Below are 17,731 nucleotides of genomic sequence, written 5' to 3'. Positions count from 1 at the left end.
ATGCAGAAAGGTTTGGTTTGATAACTGGACTCTTCTTAGTGCTTCTTAACAGTAAATAAGTTATGTTTGGGCAAATACTGAACAGGATTCAGCTAACTGTCTCTGAATAAACAAATGATGTGAACTGAAACATTTCCAGTAAATGTTACATTTATTTTATTTTTTACAAAGAGCTGATACTTTCTTTACATGAGGTTGTAAATGAGTTACTAAGACCTGCAGGTGCATCCAGAAGAGTAGAGAGGTGATGCTTCACTAACTGAGTGTGAAGATTCATTTGCAAGTTTACAACCAACATTTTAAACCAGTGACACTTGCCCTCTCTGTTACTCAGGAAGAATTGTTAAATGATGCTCTCTAAAATACACTTATGTTTTAACTATGAGAGCAACACAATTAAAAATGGTGTGCTTATGTGTTTTTTTTTTCCCCTCTATGTGCCCCTCTCTAAAAAGTAAGACTTCATTTCAGTCATATTAAATTAATTTTACTATCAAAACAGTGACACAATTTCTTATTTACTGACAACAAAACACATTTTTTTAAATCAATGCTTTTTTTTTTATTTTTTGCAAAACATGAATTCCTGAAAATACTTTTTAAAAACCAGCAAATGAATACATGACTTAAACCTTTTGCATTATTCTGATTTCTAACATGTAAAGACTGTAATGAGCAAACAGCACAAGCAGTAAAGAAGCAGACTTTAAATGCACATTCTGGTCCTCGACTATTCAGTGGGACATTCTGACTTCTTGATGGTTTTCTCTGAAGTCTGCGAGCCCAAAGACACTTTACATGTATAAACCTTATCCATGTTCCAGTCTGATGTCTGGATGGTCAGAGAGCTGCTGATTTGGTAAGTCTGGTCTGGTCTCTGAACAGCAGTGCTGGTAGAGATCCCACTGCTCACTGGACTCCCAGCAGCCAACCAGCTCACATCTGCAAAAGGCACAGACTGACTGGACAGACAGACCAGAGAAGCTGTGTTGGACTGGAGCTCAGCACTGGATGGAGGGAAGACTGTCAGGACAGGAGGAGGGAGGCTGGAGCCTGAAAATACATGAAGGATGTTCAGAAAACAAAAAAAGATAAACGAAATGAAAGACGAAAATTTGAAATGAAGTCATAAAACCAGAAGAAATCAAGAAGAGTCAATATGAAATAAACATAACATTTGTTATGAAGTTAGAAGAAAACAAAACTAATGTACAATACTAAAATATATGGATATAACATATCATTTGAATTTCTTTTTATATTTTTACCAAATAAAATATGATTAGTTACTGTTTAACTTTCCATGTAAGATGTCTTTGATTTAATTCTACAGGTTTCTGCATAACTTGTCAGCTAATGTGGGTAATTTTCTTTCATGTCAAAGAAAAGTGTACAGCCAGGTTCTAATCACTTCAAAGTAATTTTGAACTTTAGTAAAATTGTTAACTGCTATTGAAGAAAGAGAAAACGGGCCTATGTATGTTTTTGAAATGCCAACCTAAACATAAATTAAAAGCAATAAGAACGGAAAAACAACATATTTCACACCATTTTCTGAGAACTAGTTTGACACCATTTCACATTTTTTAAACATAAGTAATTCATGTCTCCTGTATATGAGACAACCTGAAACTATGTCAGATTGTACAAAATCGTAAAAAAATATGATGCTGAACAAGAAACATCCTGTAGAGACCAACTTTCACTGTCAACATCTCATTCCTTTCATCTGTTTGTATTTTATAACTGTCTCTCTGTCATGATCCTGGGTCCTTTTGACCCAGCGTTTTGTGTTTTCTATTATTGTGATTTTGGTTCTGTCCTTCCTCTGTGTAGTGTTTATTCAGTTCTGCCCATGTGTTCCTGTGTTTAGTCCGCGTTTCTTAGTCTGTGTCCTTGCTTGTGTAGTTCCTGTTTTATTGTGAAGGTCTGTGTCTGACGTCAGTGTGTTCAGTTTACTTTTCCCCTGTCTCGTCAGGTCGGATTACTCCCAGCTGTGCCCTCCTTTTGTGTCTCATTCCCTCGTTATCCTTCTGTGTATTTAAACCTCGTGTCTGCCTCTGTTAGTTGCTGTTTACGTCTGTGTTGTTTCCCCTAGATGTCCCTCGTCTCCCCATATGTGTTTCCTCGGACCTCCCATGCGTCTTCGCTTTCTGGTTTGCTTTGTTAGTTTTCCCAGTTTAGGTTACCTGTTAGTGTCACTCGCCATTTCTGTTTATTTGCCTTATTGTTAATAAATTCTTACCTGCACTTGAGCTGCTGCTGCCTGGTCCTAATTAACTTCCCCACGGCTTGCACCCGCAAACCGTGACAGCACGAAACAGCCAACATGGACCCAGCAGCTTGCGACCCTTCGGAGGAGCTGAGGATGACATCATTTTCTCCGTTGAGAACCTTCTCAGCCTGTGGTTGGAACATCCCGGAGGAGCTTCGTCGCGCTGTGGAAACACGCGCCTGGCGGCTCTTCTCTGGTCTTCCGTGGCTGTTTGGCTCGCTCTCCCGACCATTCAGGCCTTCCTTCAGTGCACACCTCACCTGCTCTCTGCCACTCCTGCCTCACCGCCCGACTCGCCGAATGTGATCTTGCCTGGCCCGTCCGGAGCCATCGGCGGGGAGGAAATGTCGATCGCGCCGCCGCGCCACCCCACAGCCGGACATCCGGACTTTTAATTCGCCGGTTGCGGTGAGTGAGGACTCCTTTCTGTTTTCGGACTGTTTGACTGTTCATTCTGGGGCTGTCTTCTGTGTGGCAGATAATGTTGGGGACGGTTCGTTGCCTGCCCAACAGCAACTCTCTGCCCAGTTAGCTGCCTCGCAGCCACTCTCTGCCCAGTTAGCTGCCTCGCAGCCACTCTCTGCCCAGTTAGCTGCCTCGCAGCCACTCTCTGCCCAGTTAGCTGCCTCGCAGCCACTCTCTGCTCAGGTTTCTGGTGTCACTCCACCGCTGCTTTCAGAATCCAGGCCCTGCAGGAGGGGCAAGCAGCGGCGTAAGAAGGATTATGTGGTGGAAGACACTGGGCTCACTCCGCTGCAATCCTTTGCTTTGTTTTTGGGACTTCCACGTTCGGAGCTACACAAACTTCCCACCTCCTCGTCCCAGCCTCGCTCCGCCACGGCTGCCCAGCCTCCAGTGGCTCACTTAGCTGCCCAGCCTCCAGTGGCTCACTTAGCTGCCCAGCCTCCAGTGGCTCACTTAGCTGCCCAGCCTCCAGTGGCTCACTTAGCTGCCCAGCCTCCAGTGGCTCACTTAGCTGCCCAGCCTCCAGTGGCTCACTTAGCTGCCCAGCCTCCAGTGGCTCACTTAGCTGCCCAGCCTCCAGTGGCTCACTTAGCTGCCCAGCCTCCAGTGGCTCACTTAGCTGCCCAGCCTCCAGTGGCTCACTTAGCTGCCCAGCCTCCAGTGGCTCACTTAGCTGCCCAGCCTCCAGTGGCTCACTTAGCTGCCCAGCCTCCAGTGGCTCACTTAGCTGCCCAGCCTCCAGTGGCTCACTTAGCTGCCCAGCCTCCAGTGGCTCACTTAGCTGCCCAGCCTCCAGTGGCTCACTTAGCTGCCCAGCCTCCAGTGGCTCACTTAGCTGCCCAGCCTCCAGTGGCTCACTTAGCTGCCCAGCCTCCAGTGGCTCACTTAGCTGCCCAGCCTCCAGTGGCTCACTTAGCTGCCCAGCCTCCAGTGGCTCACTTAGCTGCCCAGCCTCCAGTGGCTCACTTAGCTGCCCAGCCTCCAGTGGCTCACTTAGCTGCCCAGCCTCCAGTAGCCCAGCTCCCAGGGTCATCTGCTCACTCACACTCAGTTCAGTCTCCAGTGCCTCCAGTGTCCCCCGTAGTTCAGTCTCCCGTGCCCCCAGCGTCACCCGTAGTTCAGTCTCCCGTGCCCCCAGCGTCACCCGTAGTTCAGTCTCCCGTGCCCCCAGCGTCACCCGTAGTTCAGTCTCCCGTGCCCCCAGCGTCACCCGTAGTTCAGTCTCCCGTGCCCCCAGCGCCACCCGTAGTTCAGTCTCCCGTGCCCCCAGCGTCACCCGTAGTTCAGTCTCCCGTGCCCCCAGCGTCACCGGTAGTTCAGTCTCCCGTGCCCCAGCGTCACCTGTAGTTCAGTCTCCAGTGCCCCAGCGTCACCTGTAGTTCAGTCTCCAGTGCCCCAGCGTCACCTGTAGTTCAGTCTCCAGTGCCCCAGCGTCACCTGTAGTTCAGTCTCCAGTGCCCCCAGCGTCACCTGTAGTTCAGTCTCCAGTGCTCTCAGCTTCACCCTCAGTCCAGGCCCCAGTGCCGCCTGTAGTCCAGGCCCCAGTGCCGCCTGTAGTCCAGGCCCCAGTGCCGCCTGTAGTCCAGGCCCCAGTGCCGCCTGTAGTCCAGGCCCCAGTGCCGCCTGTAGTCCAGGCCCCAGTGCCGCCTGTAGTCCAGGCCCCAGTGCCGCCTGTAGTCCAGGCCCCAGTGCCGCCTGTAGTCCAGGCCCCAGTGCCGCCTGTAGTCCAGGCCCCAGTGCCGCCTGTGCCCCCCGTAGCTCAGGCCCCTGTGCCCCCCGTAGCTCCAGTCTCACACTCTCGCTTTAGGCAGGGAGAAGGTCTTAGTTCCACCCAGGGAGATTCTTGCTCTTTAGCTGCTTCAGGCGAAGTTATGCACTCCAGGGCTTCCCCAGAAGCTAGGTTTCACCCCCCAGCTATTACTGGACCCCTGAAGATTAAGCAGCCCTCAGAGAACTCCTCCATGTTAGTGTTGCCTGGGCAAAGCCAGTGCTCCATGCAGTGCCAGCTGCCTTTATGTCGGCTAGTGGACTCTTTGCCTCGTGTCTCCGCTGGAGGGTCCGAAGGACCGCTCCGGCCATCGTCTCGTGTCTCCGCTGGAGGGTCCGAGGGACCGCTCCGCCATCGCCTCGTGTCTCCGCTGGAGGTCCGAGGACCGCTCCGGCCTTCGTCTCTAGTCTCCGCTGGAGGGTCCGAGGGACCGCTCCGGCCTTCGTCTCGTGTCTCCGCTGGAGGGTCCGAGGGACCGCTCCGGCCTTCGTCTCGTGTCTCCGCTGGAGGGTCCGAGGGACCGCTCCGGCCTTCGTCATCAGTCTTCCCTGGAGGATCCAAGGGACCCGTCCAGCCTGCAGCGCCTCCGGCTTCCACGCCGCCTGCTGCAGCGCCTCCGGCTTCCACGCCGCCTGCTGCAGCGCCTCCGGCTTCCACGCCGCCTGCTGCAGCGCCTCGCTTCCGCCGCCTGCTGCAGCGCCTCCGGCTTCCGCCGCCTGCTGCAGCGCCTCCGCTTCACGCCGCCTGCTGCAGCGCCTCCGGCTTCCACGCCGCCTGCTGCAGCGCCTCCGGCTTCCACGCCGCCTGCTGCAGCGCCTCCGGCTTCCACGCCGCCTGCTGCAGCGCCTCCGGCTTCCACGCCGCCTGCTGCAGCGCCTCCGGCTTCCACGCCGCCTGCTGCAGCGCCTCCGGCTTCCACGCCGCCTGCTGCAGCGCCTCCGGCTTCCACGCCGCCTGCTGCAGCGCCTCCGTCCCCGGCTTCCACGCCGCCTGCTGCAGCGCCTCCGTCCCCGGCTTCCACGCCGCCTGCTGCAGCGCCTCCGTCCCCGGCTTCCACGCCGCCTGCTGCAGCGCCTCCGTCCCCGGCTTCCACGCCGCCAGCTGCAGCGCCTCCGTCCCTCGGCTTCCACGCCGCCAGCTGCAGCGCCTCCGTCCCGGCTTCCACGCCGCCAGCTGCAGCGCCTCCGTCCCGGCTTCCGCGCCGCCAGCTGCAGCGCCTCCGTCCCGGCTTCACGCCGCCAGCTGCAGCGCCTCCGCTCCGGCTTCCACGCCGCCGCCAGCTGCAGCGCCTCCGTCTCCGGCTTCCACGCCGCCGCCAGCTGCAGCGCCTCCGTCTCCGGCTTCCACGCCGCCGCCAGCTGCAGCGCCTCCGTCTCCGGCTTCCACGCCGCCGCCAGCTGCAGCGCCTCCGTCTCCGGCTTCCACGCCGCCGCCAGCTGCAGCGCCTCCTGTCTCGGCTTCCACGCCGCCGCCAGCTGCAGCGCCTCCGTCTCCGGCTTCCACGCCGCCGCCAGCTGCAGCCTCTGCGTCCACGCCGCCGCCAGCTGCAGCGCCTCCGTCTCCGGCTTCCACGCCGCCGCCAGCTGCAGCGCCTCCGTCTCCGCTTCCACGCCGCCGCCAGCTGCAGCGCCTCCGTCTCCGCTTCCACGCCGCCGCCAGCTGCAGCGCCTCCGTCTCCGGCTTCCACGCCGCCGCCAGCTGCAGCGCCTCCGTCTCCGGCTTCCACGCCGCCGCCAGCTGCAGCGCCTCCGTCTCCGGCTTCCACGCCGCCGCCAGCTGCAGCGCCTCCGTCTCCGGCTTCCACGCCGCCGCCAGCTGCAGCGCCTCCGTCTCCGGCTTCCACGCCGCCGCCAGCTGCAGCTTCACCATCCACGCCAGCGGCAGCCTCACCATCTACGCCGCCAGCTGCAGCGCCTTCGTCTCCGGCTTCCTCGCCGTCACCTGCGGCCTCATCGTCTCCGGCTTCCTCGCCGTCACCTGCGGCCTCATCGTCTCCGGCTTCCTCGCCGTCACCTGCGGCCTCATCGTCTCCGGCTTCCTCGCCGTCACCTGCGGCCTCATCGTCTCCGGCTTCCTCGCCGTCACCTGCGGCCTCATCTGCCACGCCTGCAGCACCCTCCGAGTCTTCAGCGTCGCCTGGTCCAGCCTCCGAGTCTTCAGCGTCGCCTGGTCCAGCCTCCGAGTCTTCAGCGTCGCCTGGTCCAGCCTCCGAGTCTTCAGCGTCGCCTGGTCCAGCCTCCGAGTCTTCAGCGCCGCCTGGTCCAGCCTCCGAGTCTTCAGCGTCGCCTGGTCCAGCCTCCGAGTCTTCAGCGTCGCCTGGTCCAGCCTCCGAGTCTTCAGCGTCGCCTGGTCCAGCCTCCGAGTCTTCAGCGTCGCCTGGTCCAGCCTCCGAGTCTTCAGCGTCGCCTGGTCCAGCCTCCGAGTCTTCAGCGTCGCCTGGTCCAGCCTCCGAGTCTTCAGCGTCGCCTGGTCCAGCCTCCGAGTCTTCAGCGTCGCCTGGTCCAGCCTCCGAGTCTTCAGCGTCGCCTGGTCCAGCCTCCGAGTCTTCAGCGTCGCCTGGTCCAGCCTCCGAGTCTTCAGCGTCGCCTGGTCCTACCCTGTCGGGGTCTGCAGCTGACTGGCCACTTTCCAGGCCACTGGCCAGGCGACATCGCCGTCGTGGGCGGCCCCCGGACCGCCTTCGCCTGAGTCGCCGCCATTGCCTCCCTCACGGCCGGCCCCCTGAACTGTGCCCGCGTCGGCGCCGCTGCCGTCCTCACGGCCGGCCCCCTGAACTGTCCGGGCTCCTGGGTTGTCGGCCCCGGGCCGCCCCTGACCTGGGTCCACATCGCCACCGTGGCCTTCCGCACGGTCGGCCCCCGGAACTGTTGGGACTTCTGTGCGGTCGGCCCCCTGGCCGGCCCCCTGAACTCTTCTGTTTTGGACTCTGTTTTTTGGGGCTCCAGTGTGCGTTTTTTGTTGTTGTTTTTTGGTGGTGGCTCGTGTTGTGGTTTTTGTCCCTCTTGTGCACTGGTTTTGTTTTGCCCCGGGCCCTCCGTCCTGGGCCCCCCCCCCCGCCCTGGTCGGGTTTTCTGTTTTGCTGGCTGTTTTTGTTTTCTTGTTGGGCTGTCTGGGGCCAGCCTTTGAGGGGGGGGTACTGTCATGATCCTGGGTCCTTTTGACCCAGCGTTTTGTGTTTTCTATTATTGTGATTTTGGTTCTGTCCTTCCTCTGTGTAGTGTTTATTCAGTTCTGCCCATGTGTTCCTGTGTTTAGTCCGCGTTTCTTAGTCTGTGTCCTTGCTTGTGTAGTTCCTGTTTTATTGTGAAGGTCTGTGTCTGACGTCAGTGTGTTCAGTTTACTTTTCCCCTGTCTCGTCAGGTCGGATTACTCCCAGCTGTGCCCTCCTTTTGTGTCTCATTCCCTCGTTATCCTTCTGTGTATTTAAACCTCGTGTCTGCCTCTGTTAGTTGCTGTTTCGTCTGTGTTGTTTCCCCTAGATGTCCCTGCGTCTCCCCATATGTGTTTCCTCGGACCTCCCTGCGTCTTCGTTTCTGGTTTGCTTTGTTAGTTTTCCCAGTTTAGGTTACCTGTTAGTGTCACTCGCCATTTCTGTTTATTTGCCTTATTGTTAATAAATTCTTACCTGCACTTGAGCTGCTGCTGCCTGGTCCTAATTAACTTCCCCACGGCTTGCACCCGCAAACCGTGACACTCTCTCTGTGTGTAGTCATGTTTGTTCCTTTAGGTCACTTGTTTTCAGTGTTGGGTAAGTTACTTTAAATTAGTAACTTAGTTACATTACTAGTTACTTCTATCAAAAGTAACTCCGTTACTTTCAGAGTAACTAGTTACTAGGGAAAGTAACTTTGGTTTCACTCAGAATTCTCTTGTTAATGTGTTGCTTCCGTAACTGGATACCCAGCAAGAGTGCCAGTCTTCTAGTTTGCTTACTTGCCACAAGTGCACTGTGCCACCTACCAATAGAAAGGAAAAAATAATGTGCACATTTCCACGAGAGAAATCCCACGCCTGGACCGTCGTTGACCGCCGCCATGATTCTAGCCTGCTTTTTACATCCAACACAAAAACTGCAGTCGTGGTGCTTTCGATTGTACTCAGAACTCAGAAATTCTGCCTTCTGAATAGGAAGATGTAGGTAACACCAGACTGCAGATGAGCTGCATACAGGGCTGGACTGGGATTTTGACTAGAGACCGCCCGCCATTATAGGAAAAATCATAAAGCCTTTGAATGAAAATAAACACTGTTGTGACAGTGATGTACACTGTTCTGATGGTATATATGTATCAATCTATGAATCGTTTGTTGTAAGACTCAGATAATTATTTTTTTAAAAGCTAGACATTTTAAATGAGAATAAGAAAGAAAGGTATTTCCTTGTGCCCCACTTTCCCTGTTAATGCCCTACATCAGGGTGGGCAATTCCAGGCCCCAAGGGCGGTGTCCCTGCAGGTTTTACGTGTCCTTGAACCAACACAGCTGATTTAAATAGCTAAATTAGCTCTGCAACATGTCCTGATGTTCTCCAGAGGCCTGGTAATGAACTAATCATGTGATTTAGGTGTGTTGACCCAAGGTGAGATCTAAAACCTGCAGGGACACCGGCCCTCGGGGCCTGGAATTGCCCACCCCTGCCCTACATGAACCCCTGGCAAAACTTTGCTAGACCTGCCCCTGCACAGTTACCAGCTGTCAGCTACTTAGAAAAGGATCCTGGTGTTATTTGTCTCTCAGAAACAGTTCATAACTTCCCTTCAACTCATTCATGTCACCCAACAGGTAAACATGTTTCTCCATCACCTGTTCAGCTCTGATGATTCAGTAAGGACATCTCCTGGTTTCATCTTCATGTTTCCCTCTCACCACATAACCAAACCAATATCATGACCAGCAGCTTTACAGCTGTGGCTCCAGCAAACATCAGCTGATACTAGAAATTAATATTAAATAAATTCTAACAACAGCTGATCAAGCTTAAACGTGCTGCTGTTGTTTAGCGTGACCTCCGCTGGTTTCCTCTTTCTGGCGCAAAGTGGGCGATAAACAAACAAGAGAGAAAAGCCAATCAGCTGATCATTTATCAGTTTCATAATTGAAGTAGAAACAGGAGAGGGAGGGGGAGAGAATGAGAGGAGAAGAGGCAGCTGTGCAGCAAAGACACAGAATAACTCCAGCTTTGTGTCTTTTTCATTCCAGCTGAAGTCCGGGACAAACTGTGTTCCTTTTCACCTCAATACGAAACGCGTAATATTTTCTCTGAATGCCAGACGATTCTGTTTTTTACAGGAGGTTGGCAACTCTAATAATTAACCGTATGAACAAAATAAAGTTCAACATCAGTAACATAGCACCCACCCAGCTGTATAGAAACTCCGTCATGCTAGCTAGTACCCAGTACGAAAAAGTCAGCATAACGAAAATAAACTCCACCTAAACTTGGTTTATATCTGACTGATAGACTGCAGATCATAACTTCTTACCTGAAGTTCAGTTCACCTGACACTCGGACCGGCGGCCGCTTCGGGTCTCTCCTCTTGCCTCCCTTTTCCTTCATCCACCTGCTGGCCTCCACCACTTTCTAATGTTACTGAATCTGTGGAAGCTCCGCGATAGCCACCACACGAAGTAACGAATAACGAGCCTATCTAAATCCCAGTAACGAGTAACGCGTTCCTGGTTTTGGCATAATAACTAGTTACCGTGCTCGTTACCACAATAATAACGTAGTTACTGTAACGCGTTACTTAATAACGCGTTAGTCCCAACACTGCTTGTTTTGTGTAAGACTTAATAAAGTCCTCATTATTGGCCAGCATTAATCAGAGCTGTAATGTCTCTCAATAAGATTTTGGCCACAGTCTGCTTCACTATGATGGTGGTTTGTTGGGAGAGTCTTCCCATGTCTGACAGGAACTCACTGCAGAGTCTCCTGTCTCTGCATGATTGATAATAGACTTGAAATCAATGTTTGGTCAGGATTTAGATATTACAGTTTTTCTCGATTGCTAAAACACATTTCTTGAAACTACGCCTCATATCCGCACAACAGTAAACACAAATCCATAACATCTCACTCAATTCCCCAAACATCCTATTTCCAGGTCAAAATGAAGCTCTACACCCAAAACTATTCACTCCTGCTGAAAAACCGAACTTTGCCCTCAGACATCAAACACAAGCCCTCAAAAACACACACACTACAACAGAGTTTTGCACACTGGTACAATTAATTCAAAACAATAGTTCCAAAACAATTAGGTTGCTTATGGTTCTCCCCTTCAAAACCCTTGTCACATGATAAACACAAAAGACGCAACCAATGTATGTACAGTGGCACATTGTCATTCATGTACTATACAGTACAACACACACCAGAAACATTATCCCACCACAGCATCTTGTCTTTGGTCTGGGTCAGGCCAGAGAATCTCATCCACATCACAGGCTATATTGGCCCCAGCCAGGCAGCGGGGTAAATCCTCTTGCATGCCTGATCCACCCCTGGCATGCATCTACTGATATGTCTAGGCAGGCCTCTTCCATGGCCTGAAGGAGGTGAACACGGACATAAGGTTCTCGGTCATACACTTTCCACCGCCATGCCGAAAATAACTCCTCTATCGGGTTTAGAAAGGGGAGTATGCAGGCAGAAAGATATTAGAAAACCTTGGGTTATTGGTAAACCAGTCACGAACCAGAGCAGCGCGATGGAAGCTGACGTTATCCCACACAACAACGTAGTGAGGCTGCTCTGGCTGTGCTGGTTCCCTGTAGTCCAGCTGGAACATATGTTGTCTTAAACCATCAAGAAAAGCAAGGAGAAGCATAGTGTTATAGGGTCCTAGTACGGCATGGCGGTGGAGTACCCCTCGTTGGCTGATGGCTGCGCACATAGTGACATTCCCCCACGCTGACCAGGGACATTTACAATAGCCCGATGGCCAATTATGTTCCTCCCCTTTTCCTTCTTTTGGTCAGGTTAAAACCTGCCTCATCCACAAAGATCATTTCATGGGGAACAGGCCGTCCTTCAATCTCAAAGATTCTCTGCAAAACACATAACACAGTAGAGTCAATCGGTACCCTGAACCAAAGTTCAAGAGTGCTGAAATGGCAGCATAAACTGCCATGCTGTGATGGTACACAATACCTTATACAGTATCAAAACTCATACCTGAACATATTCCACACGTTGGTTTTTCACTCTGTCAGAGTTTCGCTCGAAAGGGACTCGGTATGCCTGTTTCATCTGGAATTGATTCTTTCGGAGGATGCGGTCAATTGTGGAGAGGCTGATGGCATTTATGCCTCGAAAAAGATGATCATCCTCAATCACTCTCCTTTGAATCTCTTGCAGGCGGATTACATTGTTTGCAATTACCATGTTTACAAGTTCCCTCTCTTGCTCCTCCGACAAAAAGCCTTAACCTGCCTCCACCAGGTGGTCGCCTCTGTGTCCTACAAAAATAGAAGCACTCATTACTGTAACTGTCACACATTCATTTTACAGGAAAATAATGGAAACATACTGAAACTCAAGACACATAAATTCAGTAACTTAAACGTTACTGTACAAAGCAGTCTTACTGCAAGTACACCTACCTGTTTTCCTCCCTGAAGGTTCTGATGATGGAGGCAACAGTGAAGCGACTCAAATTTGGTTGTACTCGTTGCCCAGCCTCCCTCATAGTCATCCCATGGACAAGGACATGGTCAACTAAAGTGGCTCGAATTTCATCCGAGACTGACTGTCTTCGTGCCCTTGCTCTTCCCCTTCCTTGTCGCCGTCGTTCTCCACCTCCACCTCCTTCACCACCTCCTCCTCCTCTTCCACCACGTCCTCCTCTTTCACCATGTCCTCTTTCTCCATCACGTCCTCCTCCTTCACCACGTCCTCTTTCTCCACCACGTCCTCCTCCTTCACCACGTCCTCTTTCTCCACCACGTCCTCTTCCTTTGCATCTCTTTGGATCCATTGTTTCAAACCTGAATGAGCTGACTTTGGCCCTTTTATCTATCCATCGCAGGTTCTGATTGGTGTGTGCTAAATTTTGACTCCTAGTGTTTCCACCTGGTTAATTGTGTGCTAATTGGGCTCAAGCTATGCTGACTTAAGTTAACATTATTGCATGCTAGTGCTTTCTACATGACTACATGGTGTAAGCACTGTAAAATGTAGGGATTTGTGTGTAGAGTTTTGCAGTACCAGTTCACCAAATTTGAGTCATGTGTCAAAGCAGGGAATAGTGTTTATAGTTCAGGGAAATGGGTGAGCTTTTTGACCAATAGCGTTTATGGTTTTGAAATTTTAGTTTAGAGGCCTGGTTATAGTGTTTAAGCAATCGAGAAAAACTGTAATCTGTCTGAGGAGAATCCTGCTGAAAAGGCAGGTGAGCTGTGGGAATGATGAAATCTCAGAACTGAGGAGAAGAACCAGGAACCTGTTTGTACCAGCTGACATAAAAGCTTTCAGCTTTTTTAATGTTGTATTTGAGCAGGTTAATGGTAAAAAAAAGAATTTAAAAAATGAGCAATCCAATGTTTAATAAGACATCATCTGGAGGTTTGTACGTTACTCTGCATTTTTTTGATTGGACTACTCAAGTGAATGAGTCTAAGAAAGCATATGTACTGCTCAAGAGGTTTCTGACACATTGTGAACAACTGCGATATGTACAGTGTCTTCTATTTCTGCAAACTTGATCATTAAATGGTAATTAATGTTTGATGAGGACATAGAGTTGAATCTTTCTGAGGAGAATCTTGTTTCAAAGCTGGGTGAGCTGTCAGAATGGAGAAATCTTAGAACATACAGATGATTTTCTCCAGGAACTTGTTTATACAGCCAACAGAATTCCTATCATCTCTCTCAATGTTGCAGTTGAGAACAGCTAGTTGAAAACTTTGTACTTGGTTACTTCCCACCTCTGGGGACAGAAAACCTGTTCCAAAGCCAAGTGAGCTGCCAAAATGAAAATTGAGGAACCCCTCCAGGAACATGTTTAGACCATCTAACATAATTCAACCATGTTGCACCTGAGAACAACTTCTTGACCTGGAGAAACCTTGTGGACAGCAGGTATCTGAATAAAGGCTTCCGCTGCATTAACATGTGCCAACAAACAGAGAAAGAACATGAGTGAAATGTCTTTCTCCACAAAGATGGGCTATGACACAGATGAGAAGAACGTTTTACATTTTAGAGAAGTGATGAGAGAGCAGACAGTCCCCAGCATGTTGTCAGTGTGAGGTGTAAACATCCTTTAATATTCAGCTGAGATGTGAAAACGATTGTAGTGAGAATAGAAGCAACAGATAAAATGCAATTTAGCTGCTTTTTTATTTCATATGAAACATTTTTAAACCTATTATGCAACTTTATCAGTATCCATTTAGGTTGATTAATGTCATTTACTGCAGCTAGAATGTGACAGTTATCAGAGTTTTAGGAAACCGTTTGTCAAATTGCTGTTATTTAAAACACACACACACACATATAATAGGTTTAATTGTGTTAGATGCACATAATTTAAAATGCACATAATTGTTTACATATATATGGCAATTTGTGTTGTTGGTGGTCATTATACTCCTCAATATTTTATACTTTCAGTGATGAATGTAAAAATATATTGAAAAAAGTAATTCAGTGTTTATTAACAGACTGTCTGAAGTTGGTGGGTTTTCACTGATGAACATTAAAATAAATAAAAACTATTTGAAGGTGGTGGGTTTACACTGAGTTTGTTGAATGGGTCTTTTGTCAGCATGTGAAAAAAAAAAGAGCATCAAAAAGCAGAAGTATCAGTGGGAGGTTTTGTCACAGTGTAAATCACTGTGATACAGCAGAGCTGTCCCATGTCTTACAGTAATAAACTGCAGAGTCTCCCTCCTCCACATTGCTGATGATCAAACGATAATCTTTTGTTGACTGATGAGTGGATGTAAATTTTGGAGCAGAGAACCCAGAGCCATAGGTTGGAGAACTAGAGCTATAATGAAAATACAGCACAAACTGAGGAACTCCTCCTGGAATCTGTTTATACCAATAGACAGTGCTAGTAACAGTCCCCAGGTTACAGTCCATGGTGGCTGTCTCTCCTTTTCACACTGATAAAACAGGAGGTTTCTGTGTCAGCACCGTCACACCACTCACACCTGCAAACAACAAGAAGACATGGAGTCAAGAGAAACACAAGCACATATGAATCCAACAAATAACTGCTAATCTGAAGTATAAATGAGCTTCCATACATGTTAGAGCAGTGATGAGAGCACAGAGAGTCACCAGCATGTTGTCACTGTGTGTTGAGAGCTGTGACTTAGAAAGAGATTGCACTGCTTCTGTAGGAGGAGAGGAGGTGTGAGCCATTAAATATGTGACAGAAACTCAGAGATACTGAGAGGAGGAGGAGCTAAACCTGCATAGTTTGTGATGTTTGGGTAATTTATGTTCAGTGGAGGGTAATTATGTTTTGTATTACAGTTTTTCTGATGGCTTAAGCACATTTTTTGTAACTATTGGCTATTTTGCAAAACTGTACACACAAATAAGAAAACTCTTCACCCAATTAGCAAGACATAGTAGTTTTCTTGTAAAAGCGAATAACCCTTGCTTAACTCTCCACACCTTTGTAAAATGGTATTTTCGTATCCAACAGTTAGCACAAGCCATCATATTAATAAGCACGCAATACATCAACTACACACTGATGGTATGAATAAAAACACACCTGGCTTTTGCTTTCTCTGTTCATAAGGTAGGCTATGTCAGTTTGATCTCATACTTTTGTCATAGATCCGTAAGCATAGAGGGATCCAAACTTCAAGTACTGGTGTTTATTCACACACATCAAAACAAACAGTGTTTATTTCCAAGTATAGGATTATTTGCAATCACCATATTGACTATATGGGTTTCTTGGTCTGCAGTGAACATTCTTCCTCTGCCCCCGGCATCTGGTCGTCTAGTAATTCTGTAAAGTAACAATTTCAGTATTTTTACATCTATGTTATTGTTGTGTTTCTCATTGGCATATGGCAGTGCTACAAATCTTAGTGCAAAGTGACTGTACTAACCGATTCTCATTTCAAAATGTCCTTATGATGCTTGCTACAGTGTAGCGGCTCGAGTTAGGCTGAACCCGTTGGCCAGCTTCCCTCAGGGTCATTCCACGGTTGATTACATGGTCCACTATTGTAGCTCTGAAGCCATCAGCAATTCTATTTCTTACTCTTCTTACCCTTCCTCTCCCCCTCCTCGTCCTCCTCTCCCCCTTCCTCGTCCTCCTCTTGCTCCTCCTTGTCCTTGTCGTCCTCTTCATCCTTCTTCTTCACCTCCACGTCCTCTTCCTTGGCCTCCTCTACTTCTCACTCTTCCTGCTCCCTCCACTGTACTCCACACACACAGCTTACCTGTATTATAGTGCTTAGGCTGATTGCAAAGTGAACTAATTATCTAAAAAAGTTTTCACATGTGACAGTGTGCCAGACAGTTGATAAAATAGTGTAAATAATGGCCGTAAATGTGTATAGTTTTGCTAGGAGTGCGTTGATCATTTGGAAATTGAGTGTAAAGCAGTGAGTTGTGTTTACAGTTCTGCAAAAAGAGTGCTGTGCAGTGGATTGTAGCTACAGGTTTGCAAAGTGTGTGTTACAAAATGGCAAACTGAGTGCATTGTTTGTGCTTTTAGTTTTGCAAACTCAGTGAGTGGTTTTGCTATAAGTATTAATAGTTTTAGAAATTGTGCTATAAGAATCACAGTTAGGGTTTAAGCATTCAGGAAAAACTGTAATTCATATTGGTAATTGTGATGTCTCCCTCCTCTCCCTTAAAATTGTGCTACTGCATTTTATTATGAAAAATTGTTTGCTATGTCTCCTGGGTGGGGTGTTCCAGGGATGTCTGACAGAGAGGATTCCCAGGATATGCATATCTCTCGGCTGGCCTCAGAACACCTTGGTGTTCCCCCAGAAGCTGGAGGAGGTGTGGGTCTTCCGCTTAGGCTGCTGACCACGCGACGCAGCTCTGGACAAGTGGAAGAAGATGTATGTATGGAAGGATGGGTGCTATGTCCTTCAGGTTTATTACTGATGCTTTTACCATTTCCATCTTTTATGTTTGGACAAAAAAAAGATCAGAATCCCGCTAACCCTTACAATTAACTGTTATAATTACATAATCAACAACCTTGAAATGTATGAACTTCTCTGCAAATTCACATGAAACCGGAGTGTTTAGGATTAGGAGAACATTTCATAAAATGTTACGCCATTTATGAATATTGAACAACTGAATAACGTTAGCACTGCTTCTGTAGGATGAGGAGAGGAGGTGTGAACCATTAAATATGACACTGAAACTCAGACAGACTGACAGGAGGAGCCAAACATACAGAGTTTGTAATGTTTTTTGGTAACTTATCTTTAGTGAAGGGTAATTCAGGTTTTGGTGATAGTGATGTCTCCCTCTTCTCCCTTAAAATTGTGGTGCTATATTTTATTATTATAAACTAGCTGCTGTGTCCTTCAGATTTATTACTGATGCTTTAACCATTACCAGTTTTTATGTTTTGAGAAAATAGAGCAGTACCCTGCTAACTGTTACGATTAAAGTTAGAATTACATAATCAACACCCCTAAAATGTATGAAATTTTATGTAAACGCATACGAAACTGGAGTACTTAGGGTTAGGAGAACATTTTACAAAATGTTACATCATTGATGAATATTGAACAACTGAACAAAGAGTTATAAAATATAGAAAATAATTTTACTAATAGAATTGTGTGGGCTCACTTTTTATTGCAAGCTTGAACCACATGAGTTTTGTGATATTTCTCACAAATGAAATCAGTGTGATACAGGTGTTTTGATATAGTTCCCCAGATTCATAAAAACAAATACCAGCATCTCTCATCTACATCTTAAGAGTTAAACAATCTGATTTTGACTAGAGAGTAGATAGAAGAAGAAAGCAGAGCCTTCTGTTGGACGGTTATTACTGTGACTCATATTAGTGCAAACTAATGAAACTGAGCACCACTGTTACTAACGCTGAGGATGCACCTGTACAAATGCTGGTGCATAATGCTGGTGGTGAATACCTGTTTGTACACACCTTTACAAATATATATATATATAAAGTAATTTTATTACTTATAGATAACCACATAGAGTACCTGTCTCCTTTTCTGTATATGATTATTTGAGCAGATGT

The 17,731-nt window shown here is 48.4% G+C and overlaps 1 pseudogene; it reads right to left on the bottom strand.

Annotated features, from left to right (window-relative positions):
- Positions 1-268: 268 nt before the first annotated feature.
- Positions 269-14,844, bottom strand: LOC120439841 (annotated as a pseudogene).
- Between the last annotated feature and the right edge of the window lie 2,887 nt (positions 14,845-17,731).

Source organism: Oreochromis aureus, linkage group 4, assembly GCF_013358895.1.
Source record: "Oreochromis aureus strain Israel breed Guangdong linkage group 4, ZZ_aureus, whole genome shotgun sequence".
Taxonomy (NCBI): Eukaryota; Metazoa; Chordata; class Actinopteri; order Cichliformes; family Cichlidae; genus Oreochromis; species Oreochromis aureus.
The sequence above is the reverse complement of the archived record's forward strand: the minus strand, read 5'-3'. Positions and strand labels throughout refer to the sequence as shown.